This window comes from Puma concolor, chromosome D3 (assembly GCF_028749965.1).
Source record: "Puma concolor isolate L17-30 chromosome D3, mPumCon1.1.hap2, whole genome shotgun sequence".
In the NCBI taxonomy this organism is placed as follows: Eukaryota; Metazoa; Chordata; class Mammalia; order Carnivora; family Felidae; genus Puma; species Puma concolor.
In genome coordinates this window covers 51,900,557-51,922,952 of record NC_141678.1, presented here as the reverse complement: position 1 = coordinate 51,922,952, position 22,396 = coordinate 51,900,557, and the positions used below count along the sequence as shown (strand labels likewise).

General features: G+C 33.6%; 1 long non-coding RNA gene across 3 annotated transcripts in view; it reads right to left on the bottom strand.

Moving 5' to 3' along the window:
* Positions 1-6,628: 6,628 nt before the first annotated feature.
* LOC147575566 (uncharacterized) overlaps positions 6,629-22,396 on the bottom strand; it is a 110,850-nt gene continuing 95,082 nt past the window's right edge. For all 3 annotated transcript variants that reach the window (XR_015242731.1, XR_015242730.1, XR_015242729.1), the window contains 2 exons: positions 9,573-9,638; positions 6,629-6,768 (listed from right to left, as the gene is read on the bottom strand). This is a non-coding gene — a long non-coding RNA (uncharacterized LOC147575566). The remainder of the gene's footprint in view (positions 6,769-9,572; positions 9,639-22,396) is intronic.

Genomic DNA, 22,396 nt, shown 5'->3' with positions numbered 1-22,396 from the left:
TAAAAAACCCCAAATAGCCAAAACAATATTGAAAAAGAAAAACAAAACTGGAGAAATAACAATCCCAAATTTCGAGATAAAATACAAAGCTGTAGTTACCAAAACTGTATAGAACCTAGCACAAAAATAGATCAAGGGAACAGAATACAGAACTCAGAAATAAACCCACAATTACATGGCCAGTTAATCTTAAACAAAGGAGGCAAGAATTTGCAATGAGTGAAAAACAATCTCTTCAATAAATGATATTGGGAAAACTGGACAGCTCCATACAGAAAAATGAAATTGGACAACTTTCTTATACCATACACCAAAATAAACTCAAAGACCTAAATGTGTGATACCTGAAGCCATAAAACTCCTAGAAGAGAGTACAGGCCATAATTTTCTAACATCGTCCAGAGTATCATTTTTCTAGATATGTCTCATAAGGCAAGGGAAACAAAAGCAAAAATCAACTATGGTGAGTGACTACATAAAAATGAAAGCTTTGCACAGCACAGGAAACAATCAGCAAAACTAAAGACAACCTGGTGACTAGAAGAAGATATTTGCAAATGACATATCCAGCAAAAGTTAGTAACCCGAGGTATATAAAATCTTACACAATTCAGCACCCTCCAAAAACAAATAATCCAGTTAAATATGGGCAGAAGACATGAAAAGACGTTTCTCCAAAGAAATACAAATGGCCAACAGACACATGAAAAGATGCTCAACATCACTAATCATCAGGGAAATGCAAATAAAAACCTCACACCTGTCAGAATGTCTACATTCAAAAACACAGGAAACAACAAGTGTTGGCATGGGTGTGGAAAAAAAGGAACACTCTTGTGCTGTTGGTAGGATGCAAACTGGTGCAGCCACTGTGAAAAACAGTATAGAAGTTACTCAAAAAATTAAAAATAGAATTATCATATGATCCAGTAATCCACTGCAGGGTATTTAACCAAAGAATGCAAAAAAAAAAAAAAAAACAATTCAAAAAGATATATGCACTCTTATGAATATTGCAGCATTATTTACCATAGCCAAAGTATGGAAGCAACCACAGTGTCCATCCATAGATGAATGGATGAAGAAAAGTGGTGCATTTATACAGTAGAATATTAGACATAAAAATGATATCTTGTCATTTGCAGCAACATAGATAGATCTAGATGGTATAATGCTGTGAAATAAATTAGTCAGAGAAACAAAAATACCATATGATTTCACTCGTGTGGAATTTAAGAAACAAAACAAACAAGAAAAGAGATAAACAAATAAACAAAAATGGACTCTTAACTATTGAGAACAAAGTGATGGTTACCGGTGGAGTGGTGAGTTGAGGGATGGGTGAAATAGGTGAAGGGGATTAAAGTACACTTATGATGATAAGCACTGAGTAATGTATACAATTGTTTAATCAGTGTATTATACACTTGAAACTAATATAATGTTGTATGTTATTTGTTAGAAATAAATAAAATTAAATTAACAAAATCAAATAAAATAAATTGTTCTTATTTAAAAAACAAGAAAGAAAGTTTTTCTTAGATACCAGAACTTTGAGACCCAAAGAGCTGAGAATGGAAGGGGCAAGAAACAATATTTTAGTGCTTCATTAAGTGATAAGAGGTACTCACTTTGCTCTTTAACTCAACACTTACATGATTCATGGGAGAGATAGTTCTACGTGTTGGTACTGGGCTAGAAACATATATCTCATTTTTCAAATAATAACTCAGTCTTTTACTGTGTTCTTTCTTCACTGGCATCATATATAAGTTATCTGTAACTCATTCTATCAGGGTATTCAAGCTGTGTTGAGATTGAACCAGTGAATTCCACTGATTCCTTTCTTTGTCTGGTAAATGACTTATTTGGCTGGAATTAATATAGAGTCAGATGCACTGATGGTATACATAATAGATGGGGCAGACTCATGAAGGCCAGAGAAACCAATTTCTAACTTATATTAAGTCATTATTATTATTATTATTATTATTATTATTATTTTGAAAACACTCCATTTTATTTCATAGTTCATTTCAAGCTTTTATGAAATTTCTGGTAGTTAACGTATAGTGTAATATTACTTTCAGGAGTAGAATTTAGTTATTCATCACTTACATATAACATCCAGTGCTCATCAAAAGAAGTGCCCTTTTTAATGCCCATAACCCATTTAGCCCACCTTCCCTCCAGCAACCCTCAGTCTATTCTCTGTAGTTATAAATCTGTTTTATGTTTTGCCACTCTCTCTTTTTTTTCCTCTCCTACATTCAGCCTTTTTGTTTTGTAAATCCCACATTTGAGTGAAATCATATGGCATTTTTCTTTCCCTGACTTAACTTAGCATAATACATCCTACCTCCATCCATGTCTTGCAAATGGCAAGATTTTATTTTTTAATGGCTTAGTAATATTCCTTTGTATGTAAATATCACTTCTTTATCGATTTATCAGTCAATGGACATTTGGACTCTTTCCATAATTTGACTATTGTTGATAAATAATTTGGCTATTATTTCTATAAACATCAGGTTCACATATACCTTCAAGTCAGTATTTTTGTATCCTTTAGATAAATACCTAGTAGTGCAGTTTCTAGATTTTAACATAGTTCTATTTTTAACTTTAAAGGGACCTCCATACTGTTTTCCAGAGTGGCTGCATCAGTTTACACTCTCACCAACATTATAAGAGGTTCTCCTTTTTCCCCATCCTCGCTAACACCTGTTGTTTCCTGTGTTGTTAATTTTAGACATTCTGACAGGTGTATGGTGATAGCTCATTGTAGTTTTGATTTGTATTTCCCTGACGATGAGCACTGTTGAGCATCTTTTCATGTGTTTGTTAGCCATCTGGATGTCTTCTTTGGAAAAGTGTCTATTCATGTCTTCTACCCATTTCTTAACTGGATTATTTGTTTTTTGGGTGTTGAGTTTGGTAATTTCTTTTTTTTTTTTATTTTTTTATGTTTATTTATTTTTGAGAGAGAGGGAAAGTCAGAGTGTGAACAGGGGAAGGGCAGAGAGAGAGGAGGACACAGAATCTAAAGCAGGCTCCAGGCTCTGAGCTGTCAGCACAGAGCCCGATGCGGGACTCAAACTCACGAACTGTGAGATCATGTCCTGAGCCGAAGTCAGACACTCAGCTGACTGAGCCACCCAGGCACCCCTGGTAAGTTCTTTATAGATTGTGCATACTAACACTTTATTTAATATGTTATTTGCAAATATCTTCTCCCATTCCTTTAGTTGCCTTTTAGTTTTGTTGATTGTTTCCTTCACCATGCAAAAGCTTTTTATCTTGATGAGGTCCCAATAGTTCATTTTTGCTTTTTTTCCCTTGCCTCTGGAGACATGTCAAGTAAGAAGTTGCTATAGCCTAGGACAAAGAGGTTGCTGCCTGTTTTCTCCTGTAAAACTTCCATGTTTTTCTGTCTCACATTTAGGTCTTTTATCCAGTTTGAACTTATCTTTGTGTCTGGTGTAAGAAAGTAGTCCAGTTTCATTCTTCTGTATGTAGCTGTCTAGGTTTCACAGCACCATTTGTTGAAGAGACCTTCTTTTTTTCCATTGAATATTCTTTCCTACTTTGTCAAAGGTTAGTTGATCATATAGTTGTGGGTCCATCTATTCATTTTCTATTCTGTTCCATTGATTTATGTATCTATTTTTTCTGTAGTCTTGGTGACTATAGTTCTGTAGTACAGCTTGAAGTCTGGAATCGTTATGCCTCCAGCTTTGTTTTCTTTTTCAAGATTGCTTTGACTAAACAGGATCTTTTGTGGTTCCATACAAATAATAGGATTGTGTGTTCTAGCTCTGTGAAGAATGCTGGTGGTATTTTGATAGGGATTGCATTAAATATGTATATTGGTTTGGGTAGTATAAGCATTTTAACAATATTTTTCCTTCCAATCTATGATGATGGAATGTTTTTCCATGTCTTTGTGTCATCTTCAATTTCATTAGTGTTATATACAGTTCAGGCTACAAATATTTTATGTCTTAGGTTAGGTTTATTTCTAGGTATCTTCTGATTTTTGGTGCAGTTGTAAATGAGATCAATACCTTGATTTTTCTTTCTGCGGCTTCATTTTTTGGTGTATAGAAATGCAGCAGATTTCTGTATATTGATTTTGTATCCTGCAACTTTACTGAATTCATGTATCAGTTCTAACATTTTTTTGGTGGAGTCTTTGGGGTTTTCCACGTAGAGTATCATGTTGTCTGTGAATAGTAAATGTTTGACTTCTTCCTTGATGATTTGGATGCCTTTATTTCTTTTTATTATCTGCTGAAGCTAGGACTTCCAGTACTACGTTAAATAACAATGATGACACTGCACATCCCTGTCTTGTTGCTGACTGTAGCAGAAAATCTTTCAGTTTTTGCCCATTGAGGATGATATTAGCTGTGGGTATTTCATATATGGATTTTATGATGTTGAGGTATGTTCCCTCTATCCCTACTTTGTTGAGAGTTTTTATGAAGAAATGATGCTGTACTTTGTCAAGTGCTTTTTCTGCATGTTTTGAGAGGATCATATGGTTCTTATCCTTTCTTTTATTAATGTGGTGTAGCGCATTGATTGATTTGCGAATACTGAACCACCCTTGCAACCCAGGAATAAATCTCACTTGATCATGTTGAATGATTCTTTTAATGTACTGTTGGACCTCATTTGTTATTATCTTGTTGACAATTTTTGCATCCATTTTTATCAGGGATGTTGGCCTGTAATTCCTGTGTGTGTGTGTGTGTGTGTAGTCTATGTCTGGTTTTGGAATGAAGGTAATGCTAGCCTCATAGAATGAGTTTGGTAGTTTTTCTTCCATTTCTATTTTTTTTTTTTGGAACAGTTTGATAAGAATATGGTTTAACTTTTAAAATGTTTGGTAGAATTCCCCTGTGGAACCATCTGGCCCTGGACTTTTGTTGGGACATTTTTGATTACTGATTCAATTTTTTTGCTGGTTATTGGCCTATTCAAGATTTGTATCTCTTCCTGTTTCAATTTTGGTAGTTTATATGTTTCTAGGAATTTGCCCATTTCTTTCAGGTTGTCTAATTTGTAGGCATATAATTTTTCATAATACTCTCTTATAATTGAAGGCACCTGGATGGCTCAGTTGGCTAAGCATCCAATTCTTGATTCCAGTGCAAGTCTTGATATTATAGTTCATGGGATTGAGTCCCATGTCAGGCTCTGTGCTATCTATATATTGGGATTCTCTCTCTCTCCCCCTTTCTCTCTGTCCCTCCACCACTCACGTGCTCTTTCTCTCCCTCAAAAAAAAAAAAAAAAAACTTAAAAAGAGACATAAAGGATACAAATAAATAAACTCATGAATGAGAGGAGAGATCACAACCAATACCACAGAAATACAAACTATTAAAAGAGAATATTTTTAAAATATTTATTTATTTATTTAAAGAGAGGAAAAGAGAGAGAGAGAATATGTGAGAGAATGGGGGAGGGGCAGAGAGAGAGGAGAGAAAGAATTCAAAGTAGACTCTGCACTGTCAATGAAGAGGTGGATGTGGGACTCAAACTCATGAAACGTGATATCATGAGTCAAGAGTTGGATGCTTTGGGGCACCTGGGTGGCTCAGTCGGTTAAGCAGCCGACTTTGGCTCAGGTCATGATCTCGCGGTCCGTGAGTTCGAGCCCCGCGTCGGGCTCTGTGCTGACAGCTCAGCGCCTGGAGCCTGTTTCAGATTCTGTGTCTCCCTCCCTCTCTGCCCCTCCCCTGTTCATGCTCTGTCTCTCTCTGTCTCAAAAATAAATAAACGTTAAAAAAAAAAGATTTTAAAAAAGAGTTGGATGCTTAACCAACAGAGCCACCTAGGTGTCACTCTCTTCTTTTTCATAAGTTGGATGGGGTTTGTTTCTGTATCATTTATTTCTGCTTTTATCTGAATTATTTCCCTTCTTTTGCTGACTTTAGGCCTCATTTGTTGTTCTATTTCTTTCTCCTTTTAGTGTAAGTTTAAGTGGTGTGTTTGAGATTGTTTTTTCTTCTTGAGGTAGACTTGTACTGCTATATACTTCCCTCTTAGGACTACTTTTGCTGCATCCAAAGGTTTTAGACCTTCTTGTTTTCATTTTCATTTATTTCCATGTATTTTTTTAAATTTCTTCTTTAACTTCCTGATTGACCCATTTATTTTTTAGTAAGATTTTCTTTAACTTCTATGTATTTGTGATCTTTCCAATTTTTTTCTCGTGGTTGATTTCAACTTTCATAGTATTGTGCTCAGAAAATATACATGATATGATCTCAATCTTTTTGTACTTGTTGAGGCCTTTAAGTCATTATTTTGTAAGACTGAATTGCTGGCCAAAACATGATGTGATGGTACTAAAGTTATTTGTCCCCAGAAAGCAAGAAATGGGGTTGGTTGCTGTTTTAAGAGAATTGAGGGCTCAAAATGGAGGTCTTGATTAGGGAATGTCTGTGCTTCCCAGACTATGAATGACCCTCAGTCTTACCCCATTCCTTCTTTGTGTATGAGCGCAGTAAACAACACACTGTCATACTGTGTTGTAGAGAGAAGATAGATAACTGACATCTACAGAGTGGTCATTCTACCTAACTTATTATGAAGAACATATTTTTCAGTAAAATACTTTAGATGAGCATTTTTTATAGATTTGAATATTTTCATCTGTTGGGTCTATACTGAAATGTGAATCATATGCCTTCCTCTGATATACTTCTTCCAATCCACAATCTTCTCCTTTGCATCTAGCCAGCCCTTTAGCCACTGATGAAAAAAAATAACAGTTAGGTGTATTGTATATTGCATCTTCTACTTCATATCCACTCTTCCTCGTTTGACTATCCTGCAGAGACATTTATAAATTGGTTTTGAATGCTTTCCTATTTATTGAGATATAATTTACATATAGCGTTATGTAAGTTTGATCAAATAAAAAATAGCATGCATCCTGATACCATAGGTAAAAGATAATATCAGTATGGGCCTATTTTGGAAAATTCTGTGCATGTCAGTTTTGATTGATGAAAGATTATTATTGTCTTAATATATGTTTTTTTTTTTTTGCTAGCCTCTCTCAGAAACATCCTCTTGTTTTCTCTACCTTGCTCTATTATGCTGGAGGTGACAGCTACAGGCTCCCCTTCTTGGACTATATAACACTTTGTCTTCTTGGATTTGGTCATTGGAAGAGATAGGGAGGAAATCAGAGGAGAGTGAAAAGAGGTCATGAATTTTATAATCCCCTTTGTTTACCTACCCCAATACAATTCTGGCAGTTACTGCATTCCACTAGAGTTACCTCTCCTGTTTGGAAGTCTTTTCCATAGCACCACCTTTCAACTGGGTTCTTGTAACTATTGTCTTTTCCCTTGCCATTCAAAGGCCCCACTATTGCATCTCTCTGCTCCTTGTTACTTTCCTTGTCCCTGATCACACCTTTGCAGATATTTGCTAAGTTAAATTATCTTTGCCACCCCATTAAATCTGCTGCATCAGTTTTTTTTTTTTTTTAGTATGCATTATGTTTTATGCTAATATGTTGACTAATATATTGGCTCTGCCAACATTTGTCACTGAGCATCTAGTTTGTGAATAGAAGTCACCCCAGAAGATGTCTATCACATTGTAACCTTTGATTAGAAGAATTAGCATTGGAAAAACATGTGATATGTCAAATATTTGCAATGTACTTCAAATATTTCTTTAATAATGTTTTTAATACTCTTATAATTTAGTGACTACTATATTAACAAGAGTGACAAATCATTAATATAGTATAGTCAAGTCCATATCACTTGTCATTCTTAATTATAATGTGATGTTTTCCCTTCAGTTGTGAGAACAAGTCTTCCTTATATAAACATAGTGCACATATGGCAATGCTAATAAATGAGCAATCACAGCATACTAAAGCATTAGGAATGCATTTACTTGCTCGCAAACATGTGTTCTGTATAATGACATTGGCATATTCTATAAATTTAGTAGAAGTCCTGCCAAATTTTAAGCAATATGGAAGAGTAGCATAATTATGATGAAAAGAATGTTAAGGATGGTCACAGCAGTATCTAAGAATACTAGTATTGGTACTAAAAAGTAGGAGAATTAGATGGGGGAGGGGACAGAGGAGTGAAAGGATAAAAAACCATAGCTAACATTTACAAAGACTAACAAAGTTCCTGACAATGTGCAAAGTGCCCTACATTTCTAATCTCATTTAATAATGACAACAAAGCTAAGATGTAGGCACAGTTGTTACACTCATAACATGAAGATACTGAGGATCAGAGGAAAATAGGAGAAAACTGAAATGAAAAACCTTAAGGACAGTGGGGATAGACTACTTGTTATCTAGCCTTTAATGTTGGAGCCAAAGTCTTGTGCTTATCACAAATAGAGTTGTAATTGACCTGTCATTTCATCTGTTTCAAATTCAAATATTCTACTGTATGTCGTCTTCTATATTTTTAACTACTTTTGCTAATTTACCAACTAGATTGCAATAAGGTGTACCACCTATTGACCCTAACAAATTTTCACCGTCCAGTCACCTCATTTATGCATTATTTACTTGCTCAGCTGGGTTATATTGTACAGTTTATAGTTCATAATTATAATTACTCCCATGCATATATCTTCAATTCATTTTTATAATAGATAAACTATGCTTCTTTTTAAATAAGGATTCTGGATTTAATTTTGGATCCTAGGTATCTTGAAATTTATTTTTTTGCAATAAATTCAATGTGTAGTGAAGTGAATCCAGGTAGATGGCTCTAAACTATAGCTCAGATTGGGAAAATTTATGGAATGATATCAATTCCATTACCAAAGCATGGAAAAAAATCAGAAAAAATGGGGTAAATAGGAGAATGCTTGGGATTCTACACTTTGGATAAGCTTCCAGGTAATGATGGTGCTGATCTAAAGACCATAGTGTGAATAGGAAGGGACTGTTGAATGTTCTGGGGCAGGAGGGTGGGGGTTGTCTTTAAAAGAAGGAAAAGATAGGTTGGTAGTTGGGGAAAATGGCAAGCTGGAGGGAAGGTTTTTGTTGTTGTTATTAAGATGAAAAACACATCAGCACACTGGTACTTTGGTGGGAAGGAATTAATGGTGAGAGAAAAGTGGAAGATTCAAAAGGAAGAGAATAGTAAAGGAATCACAGGTGGCTTAGGGCCTAAAACCTAGAAGAAATACAGAACATAAATGTAAAGACTGGCCCTGGACTTTAAAAAGGGCCAACATCTCCTCTTCTGAGACTCTTCTGAAGATTGGAATAAGTATCCAACTATGTTTTTGCTGACTTCATTTCTGGCAGGTTTTCAAGGAACTATCCTTTAAATTTCATTTTCCCCTCCTCCTCCTTTTTCAGTGCCTCTCCTCTGTTCAGTGCCTCCTAAATCTGTTCTAAATCTGTCCCCTGGTCCTGTGTGGGTTGGGTTGGGTTGGGTTTGCTTTGCTTTGCTTTGTTGTTTTTTTTTTTGTTTTTTTTTTCAAACCACCTTTGGATTTCATTCTTGCATTTTTTTCTCTGTTTCAACTCTTGCCAAAGAACTAATCCTTACCTCTTGCATTACTTGAAGCAAAGTGTGCTTCCTTCAAAAAGTCCAATCTCTCCTTTGTTTATTCATCTGGCAAAAATAAAGAAAAGATAGCTAAACTACTAAACTATGCACTAAATACAGATTATCTCTCAATGTCTCCTTACTCCAAAACTGTACCTAAGATCTCAGTGTTAATCCCATCACTTGGATCTCAACACCTTTTACCTACCCAAGATATCACTCTTAAAATTGTGTACTGCTTCTCACACATGATCCATCTTTAAATAATCTTTTGAGTTATAATTGCCTGTGGTAGAATGTATTTATTGTAATTGTACAGCTTGGTAAGTTTTGGCAAAGGTATATTCTTTGGAACCATCACCACAGTGAAGAACTAGAATCATTCTATCATCCCAAAAATGTTTCCCCATAGTCCTCTAGTAAATTCCCCCAATTCTGGTCCTAGACTAATCCCTGATGTGCTTTCTGTTACCATGGATTACTTTTGCTTGCTCTTGAATTTCCAAAAACAAGTGGAAACATACAGTATGCATTCTGTTTATGCATGATTTCATTCCTTTCAGTTATGTTTTTGAGTTGTATCTGTGTTTTATTTATCTATAGTTTATGTCATTTCAGTGACATAATGAATTGCATTATATGGCTATTTCACAATTTAATTACCCATTTATGTGTTGACAGACACTTGGGTTGTTTACTATTAGCTATTGAGAATGAAGTTTCTATGGGCATTCTTATACACATCTCCCTGTTGTTACATGTTTTTATGTTTCTTACATAGATACTAAGGAAAGGGTATTTAGGGTTGTATAGTAAGTGCATTTGTGACTTTATAAGAAACTCCAAATTGTATTCTAAGTTGGATGTGACATTTTGCATTCCTACTAGCGATGTGTGAAGATTCCAGTTGCTTTACAACCATGCTAAAACTTGTTATTGTCAGGCTTTTCAAATTGTAGTCAATCTAGTTGATGTATAGTGCTATTTCATTGTAGTTTCAACTTGCATTTTTCTGCTGTTGATATTATCTTTTTATGTGCTCATTGGTCAAATGCATATCTTCTTTCATGAAGTTCTCTTCAAATATTTGGCTCACTTTTAAGAATTGTCTTCTTTCTATTGAGTTATAAGACTTCTTTATATATTTAATATGAGGACTTTTATATATATTTTTCTTCCATTGTCTTGCCTGCCTTTTCATTGTCTAAATGGTATCATTTGAAGAGCACTTTTAGTTTTAATGAAATCCAATTTATGTTTTTTTTTTTTTCGTTTATACATTATTTTTTGTCCTAAGAAATTTTCACCTGCCCCAAAATTGCAAAGACTTTTTCTCTCTAGAAGTTTCCCTTTAAGGGGTGCCTGAGTGTCTCAGTTAAGCATCCAACTTCGGCTCAGGTCATGATACATGGTTCATTTGTTCATCATGATCTCACAGTTTGTGAGCCAGAGTCCCGCGTCGGGCTCCATGCTGACAACTCAGAGCCTGGAGCCTGTTTCAGATTCTGTGTCTCCCTCTCTCTTTGCCCTTCTCTCTCTCTCTCTCTCTCTCTCTCTCTCTCTCCAAGATAAATAACCATTAAAAAATTAAAGTTTCCCTTTAAAGTACTTATGGATTTATCCTTTATTTATGATTTGTTTTTAAGTCTATTATTCAGTTAGAGTTATTTTTATATATGGTGTAAGATGAGTTAATGTTAACTTTTATATGAATATTCAGTTCACCTAGCATTATTTCTTGAAAAAAACAATTTCCCTCATTGCATGATGTTAGTGTTTTTTCAAAATTAATTAAAAACTTGTGTGACTCTTTCTCTGTTCTTTGTTCTATTCTATTGATCTATATCCCTATCCTAATGCAGCTACCACATTCACTTGATTAATGTAACTTTACAATATGTCTTCATATCAGGTAGTAGAAATCTTCCAACATTATTCTTTGTCCTAAAAATTGTTTTGGAAGGGGCACCTGAGTGGCCCAGTCAGTTAAGCATCTGACTTCGGCTCAGGTCATGATCTTGCGGTAGATCACTTTGAGCCCTGCATTGGGCTCTGTGTTGACAGCTCAGAGCCTCCCTCTTTCTCTACCCTGCTCTCTGTCTCTCTCTCTCTCTCAAAAATAAACGTTATTTTTTTTTTTAATTTGTTTTGGAAGTTGAAGTGGTTTGCACAAGGCACCATATTGATTTCTACAAAAATACCCCCAGGTTATTTGAATGAATCTTGTTAAATTCACAGAACAGTTTTGGTAGAAATAACATCTTAGTACAGAAATTTCTATTCCATAAAATTGTTATATTTGTCCATTTTTCTTTCTTTCTTTCTTTCTTTCTTTCTTTCTTTCTTTCTTTCTTTCTTTCTTTCTCTCTCTCTCTCTCTCTCTCTTTCTTTCTTTCTTTCTTTCTTTCTTTCTTTCTTTCTTTCTTTCAATAGCTCTTAGTGGCATTTTGTCTTTTTCCCCTCATCTCCCTACCCCTCTCCCCTCCTCCAGCAATGACCAGTTTGTTCTCTGTATTTATGGGTCTGTTTCTACTTTTTGTTTGTTTAGTTTGTTTGTTTGTGACAGCATTTTTAGTAGTCTTGAACGTTTTATTAAATTGAACTCCAGTATTTAATATTTGTCAAGATATTGTATATGGCACTCTAAATATTTATTTTAAATTATTTGTTGTTAGTTTAAAGAAATATAATTGAACAATTTTGGGTGTTGATCTTACATAATATGAACTAGGTGAATGTATTTACAATTTCTAGTATCTGAGGATTTCTATGCATATTTTATGTCATCTGTGAATAATGAAAGTTTTATTTTCTCCTTGCAAATATTTTAGTCCTTAATTATTTTCTTGCTTTATTTTTCTGGCTATGTCCTCCAGTATAATAGGGAAGGAAGATAGGGAGAACAGACATTCTCGGCTTGTTACTGCTCTGAGGGATAACATATGTTCTTGCTTTCAGCATTGCATATAAAGAAGTCTATAGATATTTCATATATGCCCTTTATCAGGTCAAGGAAGTTCCCTTTTATTTTCAGTTTGCTGCAAAAATTTTATGTTCTGTGTTTGTTTTGTTCTGTTTTTAAATGATGCATAGGTGACAGATTTCTTCAAATGCCTTATCCATGTATTTAGATGATACATATTTTCTTTTGTTTTGAATAGAAAGTGAATTATATCAGTTGGTTTTTGAATGTTAAGCCAACCTGTGTGATTTTAATAAGTATTCTTTGTTATGGTGTATTAACATTCTTGTGTATCATTCAGTTTAATTTCCTATTATTTTATTAAGAACTGTAATGTCTACCTTAATTGGGGTTGTCATTGTTTTTACATTCTCCCAGAGAGCAATCTGTTAAACATATCCAGGATACTACTGATTTTAACTGTATTACAAAAATTACCAAATATGTACACACATATATATCTGTACATTGATACGTTTATACATAGAATTTTTTTTTTATTTTTTTTTCAACGTTTTTTATTTATTTTTGGGACAGAGAGAGACAGAGCATGAACGGGGGAGGGGCAGAGAGAGAGGGAGACACAGAATCGGAAACAGGCTCCAGGCTCTGAGCCATCAGCCCAGAGCCTGACGCGGGGCTCGAACTCACGGACCGCGAGATCGTGACCTGGCTGAAGTCGGACGCTTAACCGACTGCGCCAGCCAGGCGCCCCAAGAATTTTTAATTCTTATGCTTCTAACCCTTCTGTGTCCTTTCATTTAAAACATATTTCTTTTTGATAGCTATAACTGAACATTTTGTTTTATACAGTCTTATACTTTTGGCCTTTTATATGGGAGTTTTGAACACATACATTAATATGATTAGTGATAAGTTTTGTTTAAGTAATCCTCTTGCTTTTTTTTCTAACTGGCCCATATATTGTTTTTTTCACTTTATCTCATTTTCTGAGTTATTTAGCATTATGTACTTTTTAGTATTCCATGTTAGGCTTCCATATCTTTTGACAAATTGTACTGAATGATTCCTTAGTAAATTATTCACATATTTAAGTAGTCAAATATACTTTCTTATAATTTGGCCGATGACCCTCAAAATTGTAAAAATTTCTCTCAATTTTGTTGTTTCACATTTCATATTTCCTATTTTGTATGCTTGTGTTATCTCTTATTTTCATAAACTTTTGTTTGTTTTCCTTTCCTTTAAATATCAGCTTAGGTGAATTTGACAAACTATATCAACTTTGCTGTTATCCTCATTATTCTTTTTCTGTTACTTTTCTTGTTACTGTTATTTTATTTTTCTAAGTTCTTATTTGACTTGATAATGCGAGTTAATTCATTATGTTCAAGAGAAACTCACAACCATGAACACTTCTATATTACTAAAAATAACACCAGAAATGCACATGAAACTTTAGAAAATCTTTTTATTCCAGGAATAAGAAAGAAATATTTTAAATATTCCCTGGGAACCTACTAGTGCTTATTTCATTTAACAAGTAAGAGCATTACTTCTAGAGAAGTAACAGGCACAACAAATATATGACTACTGAAATGAGTGAGCATGCATTGTCACTAACTTCAATTTCCATTTCTACAAAATGATGATGATACCAGTCTCGATTTATTGTGATAAGGATAGAATGATAATCCTAGTAGTCGTCGTCGTCGTCGGTATCATTGTCACCTTCACAACAATTTTATATCGCATACAATACCCTGGACAGCCTAAGATTCTTACAGTGCATATGCTTGATTCCAGTAAATATTACTTTCTTTCTTACAGTTTAAAGATTTCACAAATTTAACAGTCATGCTATACGATTTAATTGGAAAACAGTTATTGGCAGTTTTATTTATTTTTTTGTTTGTTTTCATACTTTCAGCTGAGAATTCTGTCAATTTAAGGCTTTCCCAAAACATGAATAAACATCTAATTCATCTAATTCAAAGAGGACTACTAATTTACTTAACTATCCCGGAGAAGATAAAGTTGAATGAGAACATACATCCTCTGTTTCTCAGCAGGGTATCCTTGTTTTTCCTTGTCATTATGCTTAATTAGAGCTTTAAATATATGTTTCTTGAAAAAATTATATTTCTGTCAACTGCTGTCATTCAGTTCCCAATTCCATGTCACTCTGAAGTGATAGAGTACCTGACAATCTTCTGACAGAATCCCAGCTGTCAGACAGCTATGCTGATTGCTACTGCTTCCCTTCAACCTAATTAATGATTTATTAGTTTCATCAAACCAGAGATAATCTTTTCTGTTTCAGTCAACTTTAGCCCTGAGGTGCCCAATATAATGCTATAATTTTTCTCTGAGCTCATCCATTTTTTCTTCCACATGCGTGAGACAGAATATCTTTGTTGTTGTTTTTCTATGAAGGCAAAGTTCGTTTTAAATACCAAGAATCTTTAAAGGACTTGAAATAATTTATATCACATAGTATATACATGATGGCATTGTACACATAAAAAAGAATTGTCATTTTTTAAATAAAACAGAAAACACAAAAGTGAGCTAACTATAATTTCAGTAATGAGCCTCTACCTTAACTTTCAGATACATAATTGTTAAGATCAGAAATAGAAATAAATGTACTATTAACAAAACGGAGACACACAGAACCACTAACTCACAATTTTATGTTTCACTGTACATCGACTTATGCATATGCAGGCATGATATCTGTATTTACTTTTTGTTGTTGTTACTTCTGTGACAATGGTTCTTGGTTTGTTAATTTGTCTCTATCCTACATGAGATAATCAAGCCAAATTAGAAATTATTTACTGATTTTTATTAGAATTGTTGAGGCTTTTTGGGGGGAAAAGGGAGAGAGGGATAGGTAGCTCTAACAATCTTTGTAAAAGTTAGACTTGCACTTGGGATTATACCAAAAAGATAAAAATTTTTCTGTTTAACCTTATTTCTTCTTAGTATTGCCATAAAGATATAATGGCCCTAAAATTTTTAAATAGAAGAAAAATCTCATTTGTAGAGAATTGCTCATACTATAGTTATCTGTAATTCCCTTATAAGAGGTTCCAAAGCTTAATGATTTTGAAGGAAATGTGAACTATATTAAATTTAGCAATATAGCACACATTTACTTTAGAAAAGTTGGTCTATGGATGGAAAGAAAAGTTTCTATCACAACTTCTCTCTCCATAACACCTAGAAACACACACTGATATACACGTACAGAGGACACACACACACACGCACACACACACACACACACAATTTGCAAACTCAAAATCCCAGAAATTGTTAGATATTCTCTCCTGAGTTGTTTTTTTCCAAATAATTTCAGTGGGAGAGATTGCACTTAACTCACATTTGTGCATAGGAGGAAAAGAAGGCAGAAGAAGAGAAGGAACAAGAGAAGAAAGAGGAGGAGGAGGAAGGGAAAGCATCTAAGTACCACTTCTGGGTCAGTATTTGAAAGAATGGTATATGTACTGGGAGACTTTTACCACATTTGTTGGTAATAATTTATAAGGTACACACTCAGTCTATTCTCTTCTAAACATTACAAAATAGAGGGTGCTGGAGATTTCCAATTCTGAAATAATATCTGTCCGAATTGCACTTCTTTCATAAACAAGTTAAATCTAGGTTCCAAACAGCCTTTCTGTCGTCTTCAGAAGATATCTACATTTATAAATTGTGTTTTTAACTTGAAAGAAATAGGGTAAAGCTTAGTTATATTTAATTACAAATAGCATTGTGGGAATAAACACAATTTACACCTACAATACTTAACTAATGAAAGAAGTGGTTTCACCCAACGGTCAAAAATACAGTAAACCAGCAAACCAGAGCTAATCACTAGTAGAAAAGTCAGCTACATGCAATCAGCATTCTATGTATTATTTAAGAAGGTGATAGCTTCATCTGTATGCTGTGATGATAGTGATTATAATTCTATAATGCCATGAAAATGAGTGAGAATCTGCAAAAACCTCTTGGGAAAATTCATGAAAATTATATGTCTGTATGTGTGTGTGTGTATATGTGTGTGTGTGTGTGTGTGTGTGTGTGTGTGTGTGTGTGTATGTATCTGTATATATGTATATATGTATATGTGTGTATATATGTATACACATACATATACACACACACATATATATGTGTATATATATATATATATATATATATTTACACATTTAAATTCTGAGAAATACTATGTATTAGTAGTACTATGTAATAGTAACAAATTAAAGGTAACAATTATATCTTAAAGAAAAAAATTTTAAATGGTGTCATAAAATTTCAAGAGTTTGATGATATACTTTCTTGTAAGTAAAATGCTTAAAATATAAACTGGAGAAACCTATTGAATAATTTATTATGACACATGCAGTTACTTCTAGGTGACCAGATCAGATTTGAGTCCACATAGTAACAACAAAAAATCATTAACCCCAATGACTGTTTGTGGCCCATGTGAAATGAGTTTGTATCTTACCCTAGACTGAAAAATCTACTCTGATAATTGGCATCAAAAATAAACCTCATGTGAAAGGCTAACATATGTGTATTCCTTTACATCTTAACCTATATTACTGCCACATATCTGGAGAATGACTACTGAATAAGAATGACATAGAGTGTTCCTATATGACACCTAAATATGTAAAGACTTTTCCTAGTTTTCTTCTTTCTCCGAGTTTTCTTCCTTCTCCAAGGTGTCTAAAGTAAAATCTTCCCATTCACCATGAGCCAAAATTTGCTAACGGCAGAGGGTATGTTATCACATGTATAAAGTATAGTGCATATCTTGAAATATAATATGGGAAACTGTTATGTTTATTTTTTAACATCAGTGTGGTTAAGACAATCCTATGTATTAAATCAAATGCATATTAATAGAGGAAAATATAATTAAGTGAGCACGTTGCCTTGCCTAAAAGTCAAGAAGTTATTAAATCTTAGCAACAACATCTGTAGTAAGATAATTGTTATTCTACTAGACAAGTCCCCAAAATAATATTTATAATTTTCATTATTGTAATCAAGCACTGGTGAATTTGACTGCTACTAACCAAGACATTAAATTAATTCACCCACTTTTAGTAATATGTGCAATTGTCACATGTCTTGAAGTATATACTCATGTGAATAAAATCTATGTATCCACTACCAAAAATAAAGTTAGAAGTATATGGAATTAATATATTACTAACATTTGTGGGGTAACAATGGCCTATTTACAATACTGTCTCATTTAATGCTCACAGGAGATATGTGTATTATTTTCTCTATTTTATAAATAAAGAAACTAACTTTGAGTGGGGATAGATGTGCTCTGAAGCATACATATATGATTGTAGAGTTAAAAAGCATGTTACCATTTAGAAGGTCATTGGTGAATGTTAACTCAGATAAAAGGTATTGGGAGATATTATGGGATAATTAAATTGAGTAGCAATGATTGATGGTTGGAAAAGAGTACTGACACATCTCAATATGACAGGGCAAGAGAGGCATCAGTTGTCTATTCTAATATCTATAAATTGCCTGCCCACTTCCTTCTGATTTTTACTTTTTTGTCCCTGACTCCTTTGGTCTTATAAAATTGCTCTGATATTGGCACAATGCATTTTACATTGAACAGAGTGATTGTGCTTTCAGTCAACCTCCTATAGGTTGATAATATATATAATGATTATATATGATAGATTATATATAGATTATATAGATTATGTGGATTTATTATGTATAATATATTTATTATATATGTATATATATGTACGTGTGTGTGTGTGTGTGTGTGTATATATATATATATCATATCCACAATATGTAGATTTGCCATTATTATGGAATACATCTTTCTGAAGACCTTGGGTTGCTTGACATCATTCCTAATTTTATATATGTAGGCAAATTATGTCTCTGCTCTGATTATTTGGGGATAAAGTTTACTACTTAATAAAAGTCAGTTGTTTTATTATTTATTGCATCAAATATTGTTTTAATTGATAGTATGGTAAATATATTATAGATTCAGTGACTCCTATATAAAACTCAGTATAAAATTGAGAAAGATAAAAGTTCACCTTGAGGGGTGCCTGGGTGGCTCTGTTTATTGAGCATTGGACTCTTGATTTTGGCTCAGGTCATGATCACAGGGTCGTGGGATTGAGCCCCACGACCACATTGGGCTCCGTGCTGTGTGTGGCGTCTGCTTAAGATTCTCTCTCTCTCTTCCTCTGACCCTCTCCACCCACCCCAGCTTGCATGTGCTCTCTCTTTAAAATAAATAGAAAAAGTTCACCTTAGAAGCCTCCTATCTCAAATTTCTGGTATTTTTAAGGGTCAGTTGCTGATTTCAACTCTAGCTTTTTACTCTATATCACATATTTCCATATATATTGTCTTGTTTTGTTCCCAGCACAAACATGTGACTTTACAAATATCCCTTCTTCATACATGTACATCTACATATATGAAGATTCTGAAAGGCAAAGAGAATTTTAATGTGAAAAAGATTTTGCATAACAGAGAAAGATTTGATCCTATAGTCCCTATCCTAAACTTAGTAAACTTTCTATGAATATTTTACTTTATTTAGTGTTTATTTTTGTTCTTTCTAGACATTAAGTAGGAGTTCAATATATGTTGAAAATTAGAATATACATTAAAAGCCTAATTTTTCATATATATGATAATGGCCTTTGCTTTCTCAATACATAATCTTGACCATAATTTGAATAGTTGTAGTTAATAGAGTGAAATCATTTTCATGGGAATTTCTGGATCAAGAAATACAGTGTTAACTTTGGACTATAATTTGATCATAAGTTTAATACAGAATTAATGTTTATTGGTGCCAGGGTGGCTTAGTCAGTTAAGCATCTGGTTCTTGATTTTGGCTAAGTTCATGATCTCAAGGTTTATTAGTTTGAGCCCTGTGTTGGACTCTGTGCTGACAGCACAGAGTATGTTTGGGATTTTCTCTCTCCCTTTCTTTCGGCCCATCCCCCACATGTTCATGCTCTCTCTCTCAAAATAATAAACTTTTAAAAAGTCAAAACATTAAAAAAAGGATATTTACAAATAATAAAATTTTATTTCCTGCAACTATTTGCATTTTATTTAATTATTCAGATTCTTTAAATATACACACATATATTGTTTTATGAATATGTACAATTTCTTGTTAGAATATAAATAAGCATTTCTTAAATTTTTTTTTTTTCAACGTTTATTTATTTTTGGGACAGAGAGAGACAGAGCATGAACGGGGGAGGGGCAGAGAGAGAGGGAGACACAGAATCGGAAACAGGCTCCAGGCTCTGAGCCATCAGCCCAGAGCCCGACGCGGGGCTCGAACTCACGGACCGCGAGATCGTGACCTGGCTGAAGTCGGACGCTTAACCGACTGCGCCACCCAGGCGCCCCATCATTTCTTCATGTTTATGTATATATATTCTGTTCCTTTTTTTGTATGGCTCCCCATTCCTCTTATTTCCCTGCGATTAACTTCCTTGACTCATTTCACAACCTACATTAACATCTTGCAACTGAATTTCAATTTATTTTCCTGTGTTTTTAAGCTACTTGAATTACTTTTCTATTATATTAAAATCCCTATGAATTTTACAAATAAAATCTACTTGTTATTGAGTATTGTCCTTTTGGTATTTTGCTAGGAACTGGGGAGGGGCAGACAGAGAGCGAGAGAGAACCCAAGCAGGTTCCATTAATATGGCAGAGCCTGATACAGTGCTCAATCCCATGACCCTGGAATCTGAAATCAAGAGTTGGCTGCTTAACCAACTGAGCCACCCAGGCATCCCACTAGATTTTAACTTTGTTATTTTTTGTTTGTGATTAGTAGTGAGTATTTATACCTGTATTTATAAGTAGGATAATAGACAAAACTTTATTTTTTTAATACTAACAGACTTCAGTAGTAAAACTTAACTAGTTTCCTAAAGTACATTTATGAATTTAATATTTCCCTACATCCTTGTTTAATTAAATAACTAAATAGCAAAATTGTTTAAAAGTTAGATAAAACTCAGCAGCTGTGAACTTTTTTTTTAAGTGAGGAATGAAATTGAGACAAGGTATACACTTGAAATTAATATAACATTTTGTGTCAAATATACAAAAAAAAGATCATCTAGTTTAACAATCTTCATTTGTTTGCCTTTCTAATATTGAATTTAAGTTTATATACTTTCTACTCCAACAGTAACATATTTGTTTTTTCATATAGTATTTCCATTAGAATAATCTAGTCTAGTTAAACTTTGTACTTTTTACAGTGATTACTTCTTTGTTCAGTGATTTTAGACATCTTTTTTCTAATCACCAGTCACAGAGAGTTTTCTAGTTTTTGTTGGTGGTGTTACTATTGATTTCTAACTTAATTGCATTATGATCAGAGATGTGATCCTAAGGGGAATATAATTAGAGAAATTATATTAAATTATATTGTCTACTGTGAAGAGACTTTTCATAAATGTTCGATTTGTGCTTGAAAAATGTGTTCTTTACTTCTTAAATGTTATATTCCAGTACTGTCCAAAATATTCCTGATAAATTAAGCATGCAAACTGTTCAATTTATATCTTCTATGTGATGTTATTTTTATTTATTGGACCCATTAATTTCTGAGAATAGTGCTTAAACATTCTAGCATGTTCTTAGATTAGTTAATTCCTACTAAAATTGGATTCGTGAAGTCCTACCTATTTTATCTATTATGAAGCTAAGTTATTTGGCATAACAAATTTGGAATTATTATATCTTGTTACTGAGTTGAACATTATATCATTTTCTGGAGACTCTCTTGACTTGCATTTTATCCTAAAGTCTTTTTTTGACCATTTAATATCTTTCACCAGGTTATTTTTTTTTTTTTCATTCTTTAACTCTCTGGCTTCCTGCATTCTTATGTTTTAGAAATTTTCCTTGTAAATAACATATTTAAACTTTGTTTTTTTCTAAGGTAGATTTATTAATTTAATCTATTTATATTTTTTCATTATATTGACATATGCCTTCCTATTCTTTTACCATGTGCTTTCTCTCTCTCTTTTTCCTTCTCTCTCTCTCTCTCTATGTGTGTGTGTGTATATATATATATATACATATATATATATATGTATATATATATATATATATGTATATATATATGTTTTTTGGTTTTTTTTTTTGTTTTTTGTTTTGTTTTGTTTTACTTATTTACTTTTTTTGAGAGAGCATGCAAGCAGGGAAAGGTCAGAGAGAGAGGAGGCAGAGAATCCTAACTGTCAGTGCAGAGCCAGATGCAGAGCTTGAACCCACAAACCATGAGACCATGACCTGAGCCATAATCAAGAGTTGGACACTTAAGAGGTGCCTGGGCGGCTCAGTCAGTTAAGCGTCCAACTTTGACTCAGGTCATGATCTCAAGGTTCATGAGTTCAATCCCCACATCGGGCTCTGTGTTGACAGCTCAGAGCCTAGAGCCTGCTTCAGGTTCTGTCTCCCTCTCTCTCTGCCCCTCCTCCACTCATGCTCTGTTTCTCTCAAAAATGAATAAACATTAAAAAATTAAAAAAAAAAGGAGTTGGACACTTAACTGACTGAGCCACCCGGGTGTCCTTCTTTTTTATTTATATTTAAATTGGGTTTCTGTTTCCCACTGTTTTTTTTTTTAACTTCTTTTGAAAGGATTTATTTTATTTTATTTTCCCTCATGTTTTCAAATAGATTTTCCTGCAAGTTTTATACTGTATAATTACTTTTGTCTGTTTATGAAACAATTTTAGGAAAAGCTAATTTATGTGTTACCAATCAATAACTTTATGTAATTTTGAAGCTCATTACGTACTGTCTACATTAT